We start from the raw sequence: 17,735 nt of genomic DNA on the forward strand, positions 1-17,735 counted from the left end.
AGCACTCACTGGATATCCGAGCCGGTGCCCGACCCGTGAAGCAGCCTCTGCGCCGTTTCGACGAAGAAAAGCGCAGAGCCATAGGAGAGGAGATCCACAAGCTCATGGCTGCAGGGTTCATCAAAGAGGTATTCCATCTCGAATGGTTAGCTAACCCTGTGCTTGTGAAAAAGAAAGGTGAGAAGTGGAGGATGTGCGTAGACTACACTAGTCTAAACAAAGCATGTCCGAAGGTTCCCTACCCTCTGCCTCGCATCGATCAAATTGTGGACTCCACTGCTGGGTGTGAAACTCTGTCATTCCTCGACGCCTATTCAGGTTATCACCAAATCAAGATGAAAGAGTCCGACCAGCTCGCGACTTCTTTCATCACACCTTTTGGCATGTACTGTTATACTACTATGCCATTTGGCTTAAGGAATGCAGGTGCAATATACCAAAGGTGCATGAACCACGTGTTCGGAGAGCACATCGGCCGAACGGTCGAGGCTTACGTCGATGACATCATTGTCAAGACGAGGAAAGCCTCCGACCTCCTCTCCGACCTTGAAACGACATTCAAGTGTCTGAGAGCGAAGGGCATGAAGCTCAATCCCGAGAAGTGTGTCTTCGGAGTCCCCCGAGGCATGCTCCTGGGGTTCATCGTCTCCGAGCGGGGCATTGAGGCCAACCCGGAGAAAATCGCGGCCATCACCAACATGGGGCCTATCAAAGATTTGAAAGGAGTACAGAGGGTCATGGGATGCCTTGTGGCTCTGAGCCGCTTCATCTCGCGCCTCGGCGAGAAAGGATTACCCTTGTACCGCCTCTTAAGGAAGACCGAGCGCTTCACTTGGACCCCCGAGGCCGAGGAAGCCCTCAGAAACTTAAAGGCACTCCTTACAAATGCGCCCATCTTGGTGCCCCCCGCTGCGGGAGAAGCCCTCTTGATCTACGTAGCCGCAACCACTCAGGTGGTCAGCGCCGCGATCGTAGTCGAGAGACGAGAAGAAGGGCATGCGCTGCTCGTCCAGAGGCCGGTCTACTTCATCAGTGAAGTGCTATCTGAGACCAAGATCTGCTACCCGCAAATTCAGAAGCTACTGTACGCAGTAATTCTGACGCGGCGAAAATTGCGACACTACTTCGAGTCTCATCCGGTAACTGTGGTGTCATCCTTCCCCCTGGGGGAGATCATCTAGTGCCGAGAGGCCTCGGGTAGGATAGCAAAGTGGGTGTTGGAACTCATGGGCGAGACAATCTCGTTCGCTCCTCGGAAGGCCATAAAATCCCAAGTCTTGGCGGACTTCGTGGCTGAATGGGTCGACACCCAATTGCCTACAGTTCCGATCCAACCCGGGCTTTGGACCATGTACTTCGATGGGTCACTGATGAAAATAGGAGCTGGTGCAGGCCTGCTCTTCATCTCACCCCTCGGGAAACATGTGTGCTACGTGCTACACCTCCATTTTCCGACATCAGACAACGTGGCCGAGTACGAGGCTTTGGTTAACGGGTTGCACATCGCCGTTGAGCTAAGGGTTCGGCGCCTCGATGCTCGTGGTGACTCACAGCTTGTCATCGACCAAGTCATGAAGAACTCCCACTGCCGCGACCCGAAGATGGAGGCCTACTGCGACGAAGTTCGACGCCTAGAAGACAAGTTCTACGGGCTGGAGCTCAACCACATCGCTCGACGGTACAACGAGACTGCGGATGAGCTATCGAAAATAGCCTCGGGGCGGACAAGGGTTCCCCCAAACGTCTTCTCTAGAGACATACATCAACCCTCCGTCAAGATCGACGACGCGCCCGAGCCCGAGGAGGCCTCGGCCCAGCCCGAGGTATCCCCGGCCGCCGAGGGTGAGCCCTACGCGTCGAGGGAGAGCGGAATGGGGTCACGCCTGACCCGAACTGGCAGGCCCCGTACCTGGAATATCTCCTCCGAGGAGAGCTACCCCTCGACAAGGCCGAAGCTCAGCGACTGGCGCGGTGCACCAAGTCGTTCGTCTTACTGGGTGATGAAAAGGAGCTCTACCACCGCAGCCCCTCAGGCATTCTCCAACGATGCATATCCGTCGCCGAAGGACAGGAGCTATTGCAAGAAATACACTCGGGGCTTGCGGTCACCACGCAGCACCTCGAGCCCTCGTGGGAAACGCCTTCCGACAAGGTTTCTACTGGTCGACCGCGGTGGCCGACGCCACTAGGATTGTACGCTATTGCCAAGGGTGTCAATTCTACGCGAGACAGACACACCTGCCCGCTCAGGCCCTGCAGACAATACCCATCACCTGGTCGTTTGCAGTGTGGGGTCTGGACCTCGTCGGTCCCTTGCAGAAGGCACCCGGGGGCTTCTCGCACCTACTGGTCGCCATCGACAAATTCTCCAAGTGGATCGAGGTCTGACCCTTAACCAGCATCAGGTCTGAGCATGCAGTGGCGTTCTTCACCAACTTCATCCACCGCTTTGGGGTCCCGAACTCCATCATCACCGACAACGGCACACAGTTCACTGGGAAGAAGTTCCTGGACTTCTGCGAGGACCACCACATCCGTGTGGACTGGGCCACCGTAGCTCACCCCATGACGAATGGGCAGGTGGAGCGTGCCAACGGTATGATTCTACAGGGACTTAAACCGAGGATCTACAACGACCTCAACAAGTTTGGCAATCGGTGGATGAAGGAGCGACCCTCGGTGGTCTGGAGTCTGAGGACGACGCCGAGCTGAGCCACGGGTTTCTCGCCGTTCTTTCTAGTCTATGGGGCTGAGGCTATCTTACCCACGGACTTAGAATATGGTTCCCCGAGGACAAAGGCGTACGACAACCGAAGCAACCAGACCAGCCGAGAAGACTCACTGGACCAGCTCGAAGAGGCTCGGGACGTGGCCTTACTACACTCGGTGCGGTATCAGCAGTCTCTGCGACGCTACCACGCCCGAGGGGTTCGGCCCCGAGGCTTCCAGTTGGAGACTTGGTACTTCGGCTGCGGCAAGACGCCCGAGGGCGCCACAAGCTTACTCCTCCCCGGGAAGGGCCGTTCATCATCGCCAAGATTTTGAAGCCCGGGACATACAAGCTGGCCAACGAACAAGGCGAGGTCTACAGCAACGCTTGGAACATCCAACAGCTACGTCGCTTCTACCCTTAAGATGTTTCAAGTTGTTCATATACCTCATTTTTTCTTTACATACATAAATAAAGTCTAACCGTCAAGGAAGGATCAACCTTGCCTCGGCAAAGCCCGACCCTCCCTCGGGGGCTAGAAGGGGGAACCCCCTCTGTGTCAAAATTTTCCTCGGAAAAGTCTTTTGCCAGAACGTCTTTCACGCTTTTCGACTGCTTCGATAGCGGGGTCCTAAAAACGATGAGAGTACACATAAGCGGCAAGGCCGACCGAGCCGAGGGACTCCTACGCCTCCGGGATACGGATACCTCACTCATCACCTGTCACACCCGGGTTTCAGGGCACCAAGACCCGGACGCGAACATAATCACCAAGTGTGCTGGGACCAAGTCTCACACATATGATGAATATGGCACAGGATCGAATGTCACATCTTTACTACATAACAGGAGTTCTATACAAAATAAATAAATAATTACATTATAAGGAGACAACGGTCCAGCAACCCAAAGTTGACGGGAGACGACGGCCTAGACCTCTCACGAACTTGTCACAGCATCCTCCCAGCGTCTCATCCTGTGGTACCTATTCTTGACCTGTGGGGGTGTGAGACAGCAAGAGTGAGCTCACATACGTTCATAGCTCAACAAGTTGTGGGGAATAATGTGCATGAACTCGCCGGTGGGAGCTCACGTGAAGTGTAAGGCTTACCAAAGAGGATGGTTAGAGCTGAACATTGCTTTTAAAGTTGGTCAAAATTTTATTAGCAATTACTAAGTATAAGTAAATACCAACCCAATTAAGTAGTAGAACAAAAGTAACAACCTCACCTGCGATGCAATGCATATGACAAATTGAGTTTAAGTTCCATAATTTAATCATGTGAGTGTCCGAGCTGCTCATGACCATGAGCACGACTAGTATACCAGTTTTACACTCTGCAGAGGTTGCGCATCTTTACCCACAAGTCATGTTACCCATCTGCCAAGAGACGGCCAATCCCATACACCTCTACCGAGGAGGCGAGGCAGGGTAACACTACGAGGCCTTTGCAAAGTTCCACTAGCTTCTGAAAACCCGCTACAGCTTATAGGAAGCTCCAGTGCAGGAGTCCCTCGACTGACCGCCATCGCAGCAAAATCAACCAAGGACCTCCCTACACTGACCACTCCCCTACTGCCCTTGCCCCTTTCGGGTAAGGTAATCATCCACTAGCTTTCCTAGTTAATCAGCCAAGGGCGTCCATAAACCCTTGTGGTAGCACTGTTTTCCCGGGTGGTTCTCCATGTTCCCATTAACATAATGATCTTATCATGAACAGTAAATAATGAACAGATAATAAAGTATAATCATGAATAGTGTGTATCTCCATACCCAAAACCACATAAAGCAATAGCATGTACTACCCAAAAAATTAGTAGCAAAACCAGTGGTGAAACAAGGTATAAAGATAGTAAAATCTAGGGTAACCTATTGGGTCCCATCAAAATTAACCTATGCAGATCATTATGATTAATAAGAACATGACTGGGTAAAAAGAAGTGATCAAGGGCACAACTTGCCTGGGACTTGAGATTCCAGGTACTAACTTGCTCTTCAGATGACACGTGTCCTCACTGCTAGTCATAGCAATACAAACAGACATGGTATAGGCAAAATTAACATCACACCAAACATAAGAACAAACTAAATAATAATAATCTACGCGTCGCTACGAGATCATGGGATCGAGAACTGCTAAATTCGGAGTTACGGTTATGAAGTTATGATTTATGGGAATTAATTGTGATTTAAATGTTAAACTATATTATAAATTAGTTAATATACATCATATGAGGAAATATACTCATAATAGTTAAGTAAAATTTAATCCAGGTTATAACTTGCTTAGAAATCATATCATAATCAAATCACTATCATAATCTAGTTTAACTTTGGTTAATAGGTATAATCTACTGAACATAGGCTAAACAAATATCTAATTTAAAAACTATGCTATATGGTACAATTAATGTTGCCACTGTTCAGACAATAATTTTATGAAGCTAACGCAATTTTAATGGATCCAATCGGAGTCAAAATGAGTGAGTTATGGAATAAACAAGTTTCTATTTATTTTTAACACTTATTTTATGAATTCTTGGATTTATGGACTGTGGATGCAAATACTAGAGAGCTCGAGGTTATTTTTATAAATTCCAGGGCCCACCACGCTTCATCCGAAGCAGTACCCTGACCCCTATCTTGGTCGCCCCCTTGAGATCAACGGTCCGAAAGATCCTTCTTCAACCTCCCGTGCACAGGCAGTGGTGTGGGCTGGCAACGACGGCGCCATGGCCGTAGCCACCCAGACCCGAGCAGGGGACCACCGACTATGCTTCTCGTCGAGCTACCAGCGAGGAAGACGAAGGCTAGACAGATACGAGTGCTCTTACCACTTTCTGTCGTGCAGGCGACCTCAGACCATTATGAGCTGCGGATCCAGGGTGAGGGAAAACTCCGATGAGAAATTCCCGTCCACCCACGGCATCACGAGTTCTGATTCAACTTCAATTATCATCCTCACATGCTGGTGACGCTACTTGACCGGAATCCCGACCCTGAACGCCATCCACCATTGGATTCGCCCATGGTGGCAAGCTTTCTTTCTCCATCGATCTGTTTCCCTGGGTTATGGTGCTTCCTATCCGATAGAGAGGAAGGGGGGCAGCCCGATATATAAGCGCAAGGATGAGGTTCCTCCCAGGCGGAGTCCGCACGAACGGCAAGATCCACGGCGAGTTCGGTAGCCATGCGCGCGGCGGAGATCTAGCGGAGCACGCAATAGACTGAGCAAGGAGAACGACCAAACGGCGGGTCCACGAGCTAGCGACACAGCGTGGGGAGCGGCTGGAGGGATGGGCCCGGATTGTCTGCGAGAGAAGAAGGAGAAAGAGGGCAGCACTGAGCGGGTGCTATGTGAGGCTGAGCAGTGGGCTCCACCCATCAACCACATGCGTGAGAGAGCAGGCCGCACAGGGTAGAAGTGGAATAGTTGGGCCGAGGTGGGCTAGTTTTGGCCCAACTGTAGGAATGCTTTTCCATTTTTTCTGTTTTCTCTATTTTTTCCATAGATTTGAGTTTAAATTTTCTTTGAAATTCAAACACCAGTTAAATGCAACAAACAAAGAACCTCAACATGAATTTATGATGTATTTTATTTATTTATTGGTTAATTATTACCCTAAATGAATGCTTCTATATGCATAATTCGTAAGAGATTGATTTACACATTACTTATTTAGTTTAGGAGAATTTTATTATCAAGTCTTCATTATGATTATTTTTCTTTTGATCCAAATATTTCTAAGGAGTGCTCTAATATTTATCCTTATATAGTACCTATTAACTTAAATAAAGGATAATTTATATAAGAACCCCTTTATTGAATCTTTATTATTAAACATTTTTAGGAGATGTGACTTCAAAAGTTTTGAAAGAAGAGATAAAAAATTCTAACTCAAAACCTTTAGAAAATTTTACATAATTCTCAAAATGAGATTTTGAGGTGTTACAAATCATACCCCCTTAACAGAAATCTCGTCCCGAGATTGGTAAGAAAAAGGATTATACCAAGATTGGTTTGTAATTGAGATTGTAGTTTCTAATTGATTAAAAAAATTAAGACTCTCTCTCCCTCTTTTTTAATACTATTTAGCAAGTAATTAGAAATGCATGGGTATCTTTTATGTTTAGACACACAGTTAGGTAAGAGGAGAGATGGTCAGAGTGAGGTTAGTTGATGGTAAGAAGAACTTGGTAAGGGAAGACTCCATCCAAGGTGGTAAATCTTGAATCATCTCGAGATCTGATTTGACTCCTATTCTTCCATGTCGAGGTTGATCTCCTCCTTCTTGCTCTTTGGTGTCTCCATCCGGTATTGGGACAAGAGGCTAAGAAAGATCTGTTATGTAGGTCAAGTTGTTGGATATGGCTGAGTTGATCTAGGTCACCAATTTAGGCTTAAGTGTATGGACTTATCCTTTATACCAGCATTAAGTAACTCACAATAGATTAGATCATATTAGATAGGATCTAGATTAGACTGAATATGACTAGATTAAACTAGTTAAGATCTCATTATTTTGGACTAAATCATGATCATGGTGGGATAATTAAAGTGGTTTGGATAATATGAATCTTTCAAGATAAGATGAATCTACTAAGGTAACAGAGTATCTTTTAAGATAAGATAAATCTATGAGTGTAGGATAGAATCTTTTAAGATGAGATGGATCCATTAAGCTAGATACATTTTTAATGAGGAATAATCTAAGTTGTCTAGTTACATTATAGACATTTTTTATATGTAGAATATTCTTATGCAGCCTGTTCTTATGAATATATTTTTATGTCTATATGTATATGTAGATGTAATTGTGGACATTACTCCACAACCCATCACACTCAATCAAAGATCCAAATCAGACAAATATCATAAGAACAAACATTCAAGTGCATAGATAAAAATAGTTTTGTTTTTGTTCTTAAGATTAGGTTTCCTATTCCTAAAGGTCTCTTTAGGTGCAGGATTTCAAAGTGTGAAATCCACTTTTGTCTTTAGAAGTGAAAAGGTAAGAGTAATCAGAGTAAAGCGGAATTAGATGAGAAAAGATTAAGATAAGTTTAGAAATGATCAGAGTAGCAAAGGTAAGTAAATAATGGTTGTCCAGTTCTATCTAGGTTTCGTCCTACAGTCAACATTCCTCTGATACCACTTCTGTCACACCCGGGTTTCGGGGCACCAAGACCCGGGCGCGAACATAATCACCAACTGTGCTGAGACCAAGTCTCACACATATGATGAATATGGCACAGGATCGAATGTCACATCTTTACTACATAATAGGATTTCTATACAAAATAAATAAATAATTACATTATAAGGAGACAACGGTCCAGCAACCCAAAGTTGATGGGAGACGACGGTCTAGACCTCTCACGAACTTGTCACAGCATCCTCCCAGCGTCTCATCCTATGGTACCTATTCTTGACCTGTGGGGGGGGTGTGAGACAGCAAGAGTGAGCTCACATACGTTCATAGCTCAACAAGTTGTGGGGAATAATGTGCATGAACTCGCCAAAGGTGGGAGCTCACGTGAAGTGTAAGGCTTACCAAAGAGGATGGTTAGAGCTGAACATTGCTTTTAAAGTTGGTCAAAATTTTATTAGCAATTACTAAGTATAAGTAAATACCAACCCAATTAAGTAGTAGAACAAAAGTAACAACCTCACCTGCGATGCAATGCATATGACAAATTAAGTTTAAGTTCCATAATTTAATCATGTGAGTGTCCGAGCTGCTCATGACCGTGAGCACGGCTAGTATACCAATTTTACACTCTGCAAAGGTTGCGCATCTTTACCCATAAGTCATGTTACTCATCTGCCAAGAGACGGCCAATCCCATACACCTCTACCGAGGAGGCGAGGCAGGGTAACACTACGAGGCCTTTACAAAGTTCCACTAGCTTCAGAAAACCCGCTAAAGTTTATAGGAAGCTCCAGTGCAGGAGTCCCTTGACTGATCGCCATCACAGCAAAATCAACCAAGGACCTCCCTACACTGACCACTCCCCTACTGCCCTTGCCCCTTTCGGGTAAGGTAATCATCCACTAGCTTTCCTAGTTAATCAGCCAAGGGCGTCCATAAACCCTTGTGGTAGCAATGTTTTCCCGGGTGGTTCTCCATGTTCCCATTAACATAATGATCTTATCATGAACAGTAAATAATGAACAGATAATAAAGTATAATCATGAATAGTGTGTATCTCCATACCCAAAACCACATAAAGCAATAGCATGTACTACCCAAAAATTTAGTAGCAAAACCAGTGGTGAAACAAGGTATAAAGATAGTAAAATCTAGGGTAACCCATTGGGTCCCATCAAAATTAACCTATACAGATCATTATGATTAATAAGAACATGACTGGGTAAAAAGAAGTGATCAAGGGCACAACTTGCCTGGGACTTGAGATTCCAGGTACTAACTTGCTCTTCAAATGACACGTGTCCTCACTGCTAGTCGTAGCAATACAAACAGACATGGTATAGGCAAAATTAACATCACACCAAACATAAGAACAAACTAAATAATAATAATCTACGCGTCGCTACGAGATCATGGGATCGAGAACCACTAAATTCGGAGTTACGGTTATGAAGTTATGATTTATGGGAATTAATTGTGATTTAAATGTTAAACTATATTATAAATTAGTTAATATACATCATATGAGGAAATATACTCATAATAGTTAAGTAAAATTTAATCCAGGTTGTAACTTGCTTAGAAATCTCATCATAATCAAATCACTATCATAATCTAGTTTAACTTTGGTTAATAGGTATAATCTACTGAACATAGGCTAAACAAATATCTAATTTAAAAACTATGCTATATGGTACAATTAATGTTGCCACTGTTCAGACAATAATTTTATGAAGCTAACGCAATTTTAATGGATCCAATCGGAGTCAAAATGAGTGAGTTATGGAATAAACAAGATTCTATTTATTTTTAACACTTATTTTATGAATTCTAGGATTTATGGACTGCGGATGCAAATACCAGAGAGCTCGAGGTTATTTTTATAATATCCAGGGCCCACCACGCTTCATCCGAAGCAGTACCCTGACCCCTATCTTGGTCGCCCCCCTTGAGATCAACGGTCCAAAAGATCCTTCTTCAACCTCCTGTGCACAGGCAGTGGTGTGGGCTGGCAATGACGGCGCCATGGCCGCAGCCACCCAGACCCGAGCAGGGGACCGCCGACTATGCTTCTCGTCGAGCTACCAGCGAGGAAGACGAAGGCTAGACAGATACGAGGGCTCTTACCACTTTCTGTGGTGCAAGCGACCTCGGACCATTATGAGCTGCGGATCCAGGGCGAGGGAAAACTCCGATGAGAAATTCCCGTCCACCCACGGCATCACGAGTTCCGATTCGACTTCAATTATCATCCTCACATGCTGGTGACGCTACTTGACCGGAATCCCGACCCCGAACGCCATCCACCATTGGATTCGCCCATGGCGGCAAGGTTTCTCTCTCCCTCGATCTGTTTCCCTAGGTTATGGTGCTTCCTATCCGATAGAGAGGAAGGGGGGCAGCCCGATATATAAGCGTAGGGCTGAGGTTCCTCCCGGGCGGAGTCCGCACGAACGGCGAGATCCACGGCGAGTTCGGTAGCCATGCGCGCGGCGGAGATCTAGCGGAGGACGAAACAGACTGAGCAAGGAGAACGACCAGACGGCGGGTCCATGAGCTAGCGACACCTCATGGGGAGCGGCTGTAGGGATGGGCCCGGATTGTCTGCGAGAGAAGAAGGGGAAAGAGGGCAGCGCTGAGCGGGTGCTATGTGAGGCTGAGCAGTGGGCTCCACCCGTCAGCCACACGCCTGAGAGAGCAGGCCGCACAGGGTAGAAGTGGAGTAGTTGGGCCGAGGTGGGCTAGTTTTGGCCCAACTGTAGGAATGCTTTTCCATTTTTTTTCTATTTTCTCTATTTTTTCCATAGATTTGAGTTTAAATTTGCTTTGAAATTCAAACACCAGTTAAATGCAACAAACAAAGAACCTCAACATGAATTTATGATGTATTTTATTTATTTATTGGTTAATTATTCCCCTAAATGAATGCTTCTATATGCATAATTTGTAAGGGATTGATTTACACATTACTTATTTAGTTTAGGAGAATTTTATTATCAAGTCTTCATTATGATTTATTTTTCTTTGGATCCAAATATTTCTAAGGAGTGCTCTAATATTTATCCTTATATAGTACCTATTAACTTAAATAAAGGATAATTTATATAAGAATCCCTTTATTGAATCTTTATTATTAAACATTTTTAGGAGATGTGACTTCAAAAGTTTTGAAAGAAGAGATAAAAAAATTCTAACTCAAAACCTTTAGAAAATTTTACATAATTCTCAAAATGAGATTTTGAGGTGTTACATCACCTTCCGCAAAAAGTAACTCACGCTCGAACAAGGGATTCTGCTGCCGAACAAGTCCTAACGCTTGAAAACTTTTCTGCCAGAACGGCTTTCGTGTCGTTTCAACTGCTTTGATAGCAGAACCCTAAAAACGACGAGAGTACACATAAGCGGCAAGGCCGACCGAGCCGAGGGATTCCTACGCCTCCGGGATACGGATACCTCACTCATCACCTTCAGCGAAAAGTAACTCACGCTCGGACGAGGAACTCTCCTACCAAACAAGTCCAAACACACAAAGCAAGAGGAAAGAAAATGCGGCTTTATAATCCGGCGTTAAAATGTTTAGGCCCCAGCGGCCGCAAAAAACATACGCATACTACAGACAAACTGTTCCTGCAGGTTCAGACATCGGCAGAGGGAGTAGCAGCACCCTCGGCGTCGTTTCCACCCTCGGTGGAACCTGGCCCAGCCACGGACGGCGATACGGGCGGAAGGATCTCCACCCCAAGGGAAGACGCCAGCACCGCGCTCGGGCCCTCACGGTCAGGTTCTCCACAAGGGTTCCGGCCCGAGCGGACGCCTCGGCTGGCCGCTCCGTAGCCTCAGCTAGCTGTCCCCCGAGGACCTCAGCCCGGCTCACGGCCTCGGCAGCATGACTCCGGGGTTGGTCCCGCTAGCGGACGACCTGGCCAAGCTCCAGCCGCCGCTGCCGCACCTCCTCGGCCAGGGAAGCCACGTGCTCTCAGGCCGACGAAGCCTCTTTTCGAGCCGACTCCGCCTCTGTCCACGCCGACGTCGCTGCCTCCGGCTCCAGCTCATCGCAGAGCGGCTGAAGGTTCTAAAACTGAGCAAGAGAAGCCTTGAGCGGCAAGGCCGACCGAGCCGAGGGACTCCTACGCCTCCGGGATACGGATACCTCACTCGTCACCTTCCGCGCAAGGCAACTCACGCTTGGTTAAGCGGTTCAGCTAGCCGACAGGCGAGTCCTAGTGCTCGAAATGAGGGAGAAACACGGTATTACACTCAAATACCCAGATGTTCAGGCCTCGACAGCCACAATGAACAAACATTCATACTCAGGGTACCATTACAAACGGGACTCCGGTTCCACTCCCGCGGGTATGAACAACCTCCACACCAGAGGGCCTGCGGGACAACAAACTCCAGGTGGCTCGCCGACGACCAGTGCACCAGCAAGCGGTGGCCGCCCCAAAGCGCACCGGCAGGTCCTCACTCCCGTTCTCGCCACAAGAACGAGAACGGGACCGTCCCAGAACACGAGTACCGCCCTCGCGGCGTACGACGTGTTGTGCAGTCGACGGCACAGGGAGGACCTGGACGTAGCCGGCCCGCGCGCGGCACAGCCGTCGCCCGGGTGGAGGACGGACAGCTGCACCCTGGCCCGGTAGCAGCAGTTCGCCTTCCCCCGCATGGCTGGAGGATGCCTTTCTCCCTCGAATGCCGGAGGAAGAAGCGGGTCGCCGGCCCACGCGGAGGCAGGCCCCGACTTGCCTCGCCCTCCTCCCCAGCACGGATGATGAAGATCCTTGAAGCTGAGGGCGGGGTAGAGGCCGCAGCCCGGCTTGCTTCTCCCCACCACCGAACTGGTGGTCATCATCCTGGATGACCATTGGTGAGGGAATGTAGCCGGGCTGCATGATGAAAATTCTTGAAGCCGAGCGATGGCTGAAGGGCGCCAACCCCCGCGAGGTCGCGCTCCTCCAACAGCGGCAAGACAAAGGCAATGCGGGTGCTCCCCATCCGGGGGCTCGGAAGGTGGAAGGGTGCGATGCATGAGGGGAGTGTGAAGGCATGGCTACCGCCCGGGGGATCGATCCCTTTTTAAAGGCGGCTCTCCCCACTCGCATCCTCAAGCGTCACGGGCAAAGTCTTCACCGACGTGCTCCAGGGTCCTCCCCCTACGACACGGGGGCTGGGTCCCACACGTCATGCAAGCTGACCCGAAACGGAAGAAGCCAAACCGCCACACGCGGAGCATGTAACCGCCCCGCGGTTACAAGCACTCCTCCATCCTCGCCGAAACCAGCGGTCGAAAGGGCGGACCGCCATGCAGGTGGCGTACAACCGCGCCGCGGTGGCGCACCCCTTAGGCTTCGACGCATCCGGCATGGAGGCCCAGGCCCACACGTCATGTAACCGGCGCGCCGGTTACTACGTGCAAGAAACTGCACCGCCACTTGCGCCAATGTCGCGCCTTCTCGACTGCGGAACCGGTGCCGCGACTCGAGGCAGCCTCGTGCATGACCCAACAGTGCCAATCGAGCACAATGACCACGGGTCAGTCAACCGCAGGAGGAGGCGCGACGGTTGATGCGGCCAAAAGTGGACCGGTAGTAATGGCGGCAGCAGACGAGCGAAAGAAGCGGTCAAATCGCTTGCAGGCTCATGTCCCCTCCTGAAGCGGCAGGGGAGCCCTCTCCCATGGCGTGAAGACGACGCGCCCGTGTTCCGTTCCTCAAACGACCCGCACACGCGGCCGCCCCGCGAATCGCCCGTCCCGTCGCATTAACTCCTCAGCAGGGCAAGCGAGACCTTTGGCAGGTGAAGCGGGCGTCGTTTCACCTCTGCCATGATGACCTCGTCAAAAAAGGTGTGCCACACTATTTAAATTCACATCCTTTTCCTCTTCCCCTTTCTCTCTCTTGCTAACAGGGACCGGGAAAGGGGATATTTCGAAAGGGATCCTTCTTCGCGAAGGAAACGGGCCCCAAGCCCTCCTACTGATCAGGGGTTCGAAGGCTGGCCCCTCAGAAGGGTTCGACAGCTGCCCCAGAGCACTCGGGCTCCGCGTCCACTACCGATCAGGGGTTCGAAGGCTGGCCCCTCGGAAGGGTTCGACAGCCACCCCAGAGCATGCAGAGTGAGGGATGACTCTGGGTACGTCCGTTACATGGCTGAGGCTCAGGCTACGCTCCCGAGGTACCCTACGACATTTCCGAGACCAGCAGGAGCGATTTTGTAACGGAATCCCACCAGAGGGAGGCATCGAGTCCTTGGACCCTATCGAACGGGTCCGGGTCCGGCAAATCACCTGCAGGTACTTTTGGAGCGCGCCTCTGGGCCACTACCCGACCCTTATCGAACGGGGCATGGGCGTCCACTCGGATCACCCGTTAGCAACTCAATGGAGACACCATGTTCGGCGCCCTCCGAGGGAAACATGGCGCTTCCCCCCCTTCCTCCTTGCGGAAAGGCGACAAAGGGGCGTATAATAAAAGTCAAGACAGTCCTTGATCGTCCTCTCACTCCGTGTAGAGGCTCGGGGGCTGCTCTCGCAACCCGGCCACGACCAAACCGTTGACAGCGTCAACAAACCAGCCTAAAAACTCAGAACCTGACCATGCACCCGGGCTACAATCAGGTCGCATGAGGGAACAACCAGGCCGGCCAAGGCATCACGAAAGGCATTAAGACCTCAGAGGAGTCAAACCACTCCTCTGAGGCCTCGGGGGCTACACCCGGCGGGTGCGCTCGCGCGCACCCACCAGAACAAAGTATAACCGAGAAAGGCCGGTCCACTCACAAAAAAGTGCGGCAAAGCCTCCAAGCGAGTACCAACACTCCCTCCGAGGCTCGGGGGCTACTGTCGGGTACCGTAATTAGGGGTACCCCCAACACTCCTAAACACGGCTGGTAACCACCCTCAGCACAAACCGCAAAAACTGATGGGCACGGTTCAGGTCAAGGCTTCGTCTACCCAAGGGACGTGATCTCGCCTCGCCCGAGCCCAGCCTCGGGCGGGAACTGTAGTCCCGTACAAAGTTACGTCTCGCCCGAGGGCCTCCTCAGGTAGTGGGTGCACCCTCGGCACGCCCGAGGCCCAGCTCGGGCAGGCTTCATCGAGAAGCAACCTTGGCCAAATCGCCTCTCCAACCGACCGTATCGTAGGCGCATTCAATGCGAGGATCGCCTGACACCTTATCCTGACACGCGCGACTCAGTCGGCAAGGTCAAAGTGACCGCAGTCACTTCGCCCTTTCACTGACCGATCTGACAGGAAAACAGCGCCGCTCACCCCGCTCCGACTGCTGTTTCAGCCGCCCGGGCAAGGCTGACAATAGCAAGTTCAGCCCCAGGCGCAACAGGAAGCTCCGCCTCGCCCGACCTTAGGCCTCAGCCTCGGGAGGAGGTCTCCGCCTCGCCCGACCCCAAGACTCGGCCTCAGCCTCGGCCTCGGGAGGAATCGCGTCCTCGCCCGACCCCGGCCTCGGCCTTAGGAGAAGTCTCCGCCTCGCCCGACCTTGGGCTCAGACCGACCGTGCCACAAGCGATACATCATTACCCTCCCCTAGCTAGCTCAGGCTACGAGGGAACAAGACCGGCGTCCCATCTGGCTCGTCCCGGTAACAGGTAATGATGGCTCCCCGCGTGCGTCCATGACGACGGTGGCTCTCAGCCCCCTACGGAAGCAAGGAGACGTCAGCAGGATCCCAGCAGCACCGACAACTGTGCTTCTACATGCCTCGGGCATTTCTCCGACGGTCACGTTATCGCCTACACAGGGCTCAAGCACTTCTCCGACAGCCACGTTGGCATGTACACAGGGTTCAGGCACTTCCCTGCCAGACACGTTAGCGCCTAGCTACACCCCCCATTGTACATGTGGACCCTCTCCTTGCATCTATAAAAGGGAGGTCCAGGGCCTTCATGCGGGAGGGTCGCGCGGGGGAACGAGCTAACGAACAGGCTCACTCTCTCTCTCTCTCTCTCTCTCTCTCTCTCTCTCTCTCTCTCTCTCTCTCTCTCTCTCTCTCTCTCTCTCGCGAACGCTTGTAACCCCTACTACGAGCACACCCCCTGGTGCGAGATAATACGAGCCGCGTTTCTCCCTTGTGTTCCATCTCGCGCCAACCCATCTGGGCAGGGGCACGCAGCGACAAATTTACTCGTCGGTCCAGGGACCCCCCGGGTCCGAAACATCGACAGTTAGGACGTGCGAGGAAAGAAAGAGATTCAGCATTTGGGTCTCACGACGGTGAGATCGCAGAAACCGGACTAGTGGGTAAAGTGTACACCTCTGCGCAGAGTTTGAAAACATATTTGAATAGTCTGTGTCCACAGGAATGGACGAGTCTGGTATGGTATGGCAATTAATGTTTTGTTTTCAAAAAAGGGTGCGTTTGGGAAAAATGGTTTTTAAAAGGTCCGGCGGTTGAGCCGTGAGCTATGGTGGACGGGAAGTCCAGTAGCTTTTTTTGAAAATGAAAACCAGTGGGAAACAGTTGAGATACCTGGATGGTTTAGTCCAGGGGATTTTGTTCTATATTGAAAAACTTCCTGCTCCTTTGGGAGAGGATGCGCTTTACAAAATACAAAATGTTTTACAAAACAACCCTGCATAAAATATTGTTGTTTCTGCAAAATATCCTGAGCTCCAGATATTCCATGCATTATATCTGATTTCCCCATTCCGCGGGTGAAGGTGGGCTGCTGAGTACGTTTGTACTCACCCCTGCTTATTTGTTGTTTTTCAGAAAAAGGAGATCGGGTAAGAGTTACGACTGTTCCCAACCTTGCATGTGGCTGTTGGACCGCTGATTTGCTTCGCTGCGTATATCGGGCTGCTTCAGCCCCACTCTGATGATATGTCCCGAGTTGTGGACCAACTCTTAAAGTTGATCGCCACCTTTATAGGTTTGTATCGTTTAAGCAGGTCTGAAATCATCTGATGTATAAATGTGTTTACTAGCCTCCTGGGACTAGTAATTGTATCACATTTTAGTCCCAGAGGATTGGGGCGCTTCAGGTGGTATCAGAGCTGTTAGGTTGGCCGCAGGACGTAACCCTTGGCCTGATCCAAAAGTTTTTGAGTCAAAACTATTTTCTTAAAAAAAATTCTGGCCTCATCCCTTCATTTCAAAAATGCTTTCCATTTCCTTCTCTCAGAAGTCAGATGGAGGTTCGCTGCCAAACCAGCTTTTGCCAGAATGAAGATGGTTTCCCCAAGTTGTTGAGAGCATGCACAGTTCGCCTCGGAATCAGGAGCCAGCCAGAGTATGATGGTCGTGAATTCGTCGAGCATGGCACAGAGAAGTGTGTCGTGACTGTATACATTGGATCCAGTCTGCACCATGTGGAATGGAGTGTCACTGCTGCTGGGCACAGATTCAAAGACACCTGTCAAGTCGTCGCTCGCAAGGCATTGAGGGCCCTATGTCAGATCTGTGAAGAAGAAGTGGCCGACACACCACTCAGATTCCTTTCCACCCTTTCAGAGAGACCGTCCAGTTTGGATGGCCAGGATGCGTGCATTGGAAGGTCAGCAGTTGCTTGAGGACGACCCCACAGTCGCGTACCTCACTGCATACCTACTCATCCTGGATGCACAGTATGATTTCTTGGCTCGGCACCACCGTCAGATGATTGCCCGAGTAGAAGATGCAGAGAAGCTCAACCGTAAGCTCCATGTGGATCTCACCTCAGCTCAAGCCCGTGTAGCTGCCTTGGAAAGTCGTGAAGCCATTGTTGTTGAAGCCCTGAAGCAAGCCAAGGATGAGCACGTCCAGAAGTTGATGGAGGCCTACTTGGTAACCCATAACCAACGTAGAGCCTTGCGGATCCAAGAACCCGCTTCATCCAACCCAGTTCAACCCAAGAGAGTTGAAGATCCCCAGAT

This window comes from Zea mays, chromosome 2, assembly GCF_902167145.1.
Source record: "Zea mays cultivar B73 chromosome 2, Zm-B73-REFERENCE-NAM-5.0, whole genome shotgun sequence".
In the NCBI taxonomy this organism is placed as follows: domain Eukaryota; kingdom Viridiplantae; phylum Streptophyta; class Magnoliopsida; order Poales; family Poaceae; genus Zea; species Zea mays.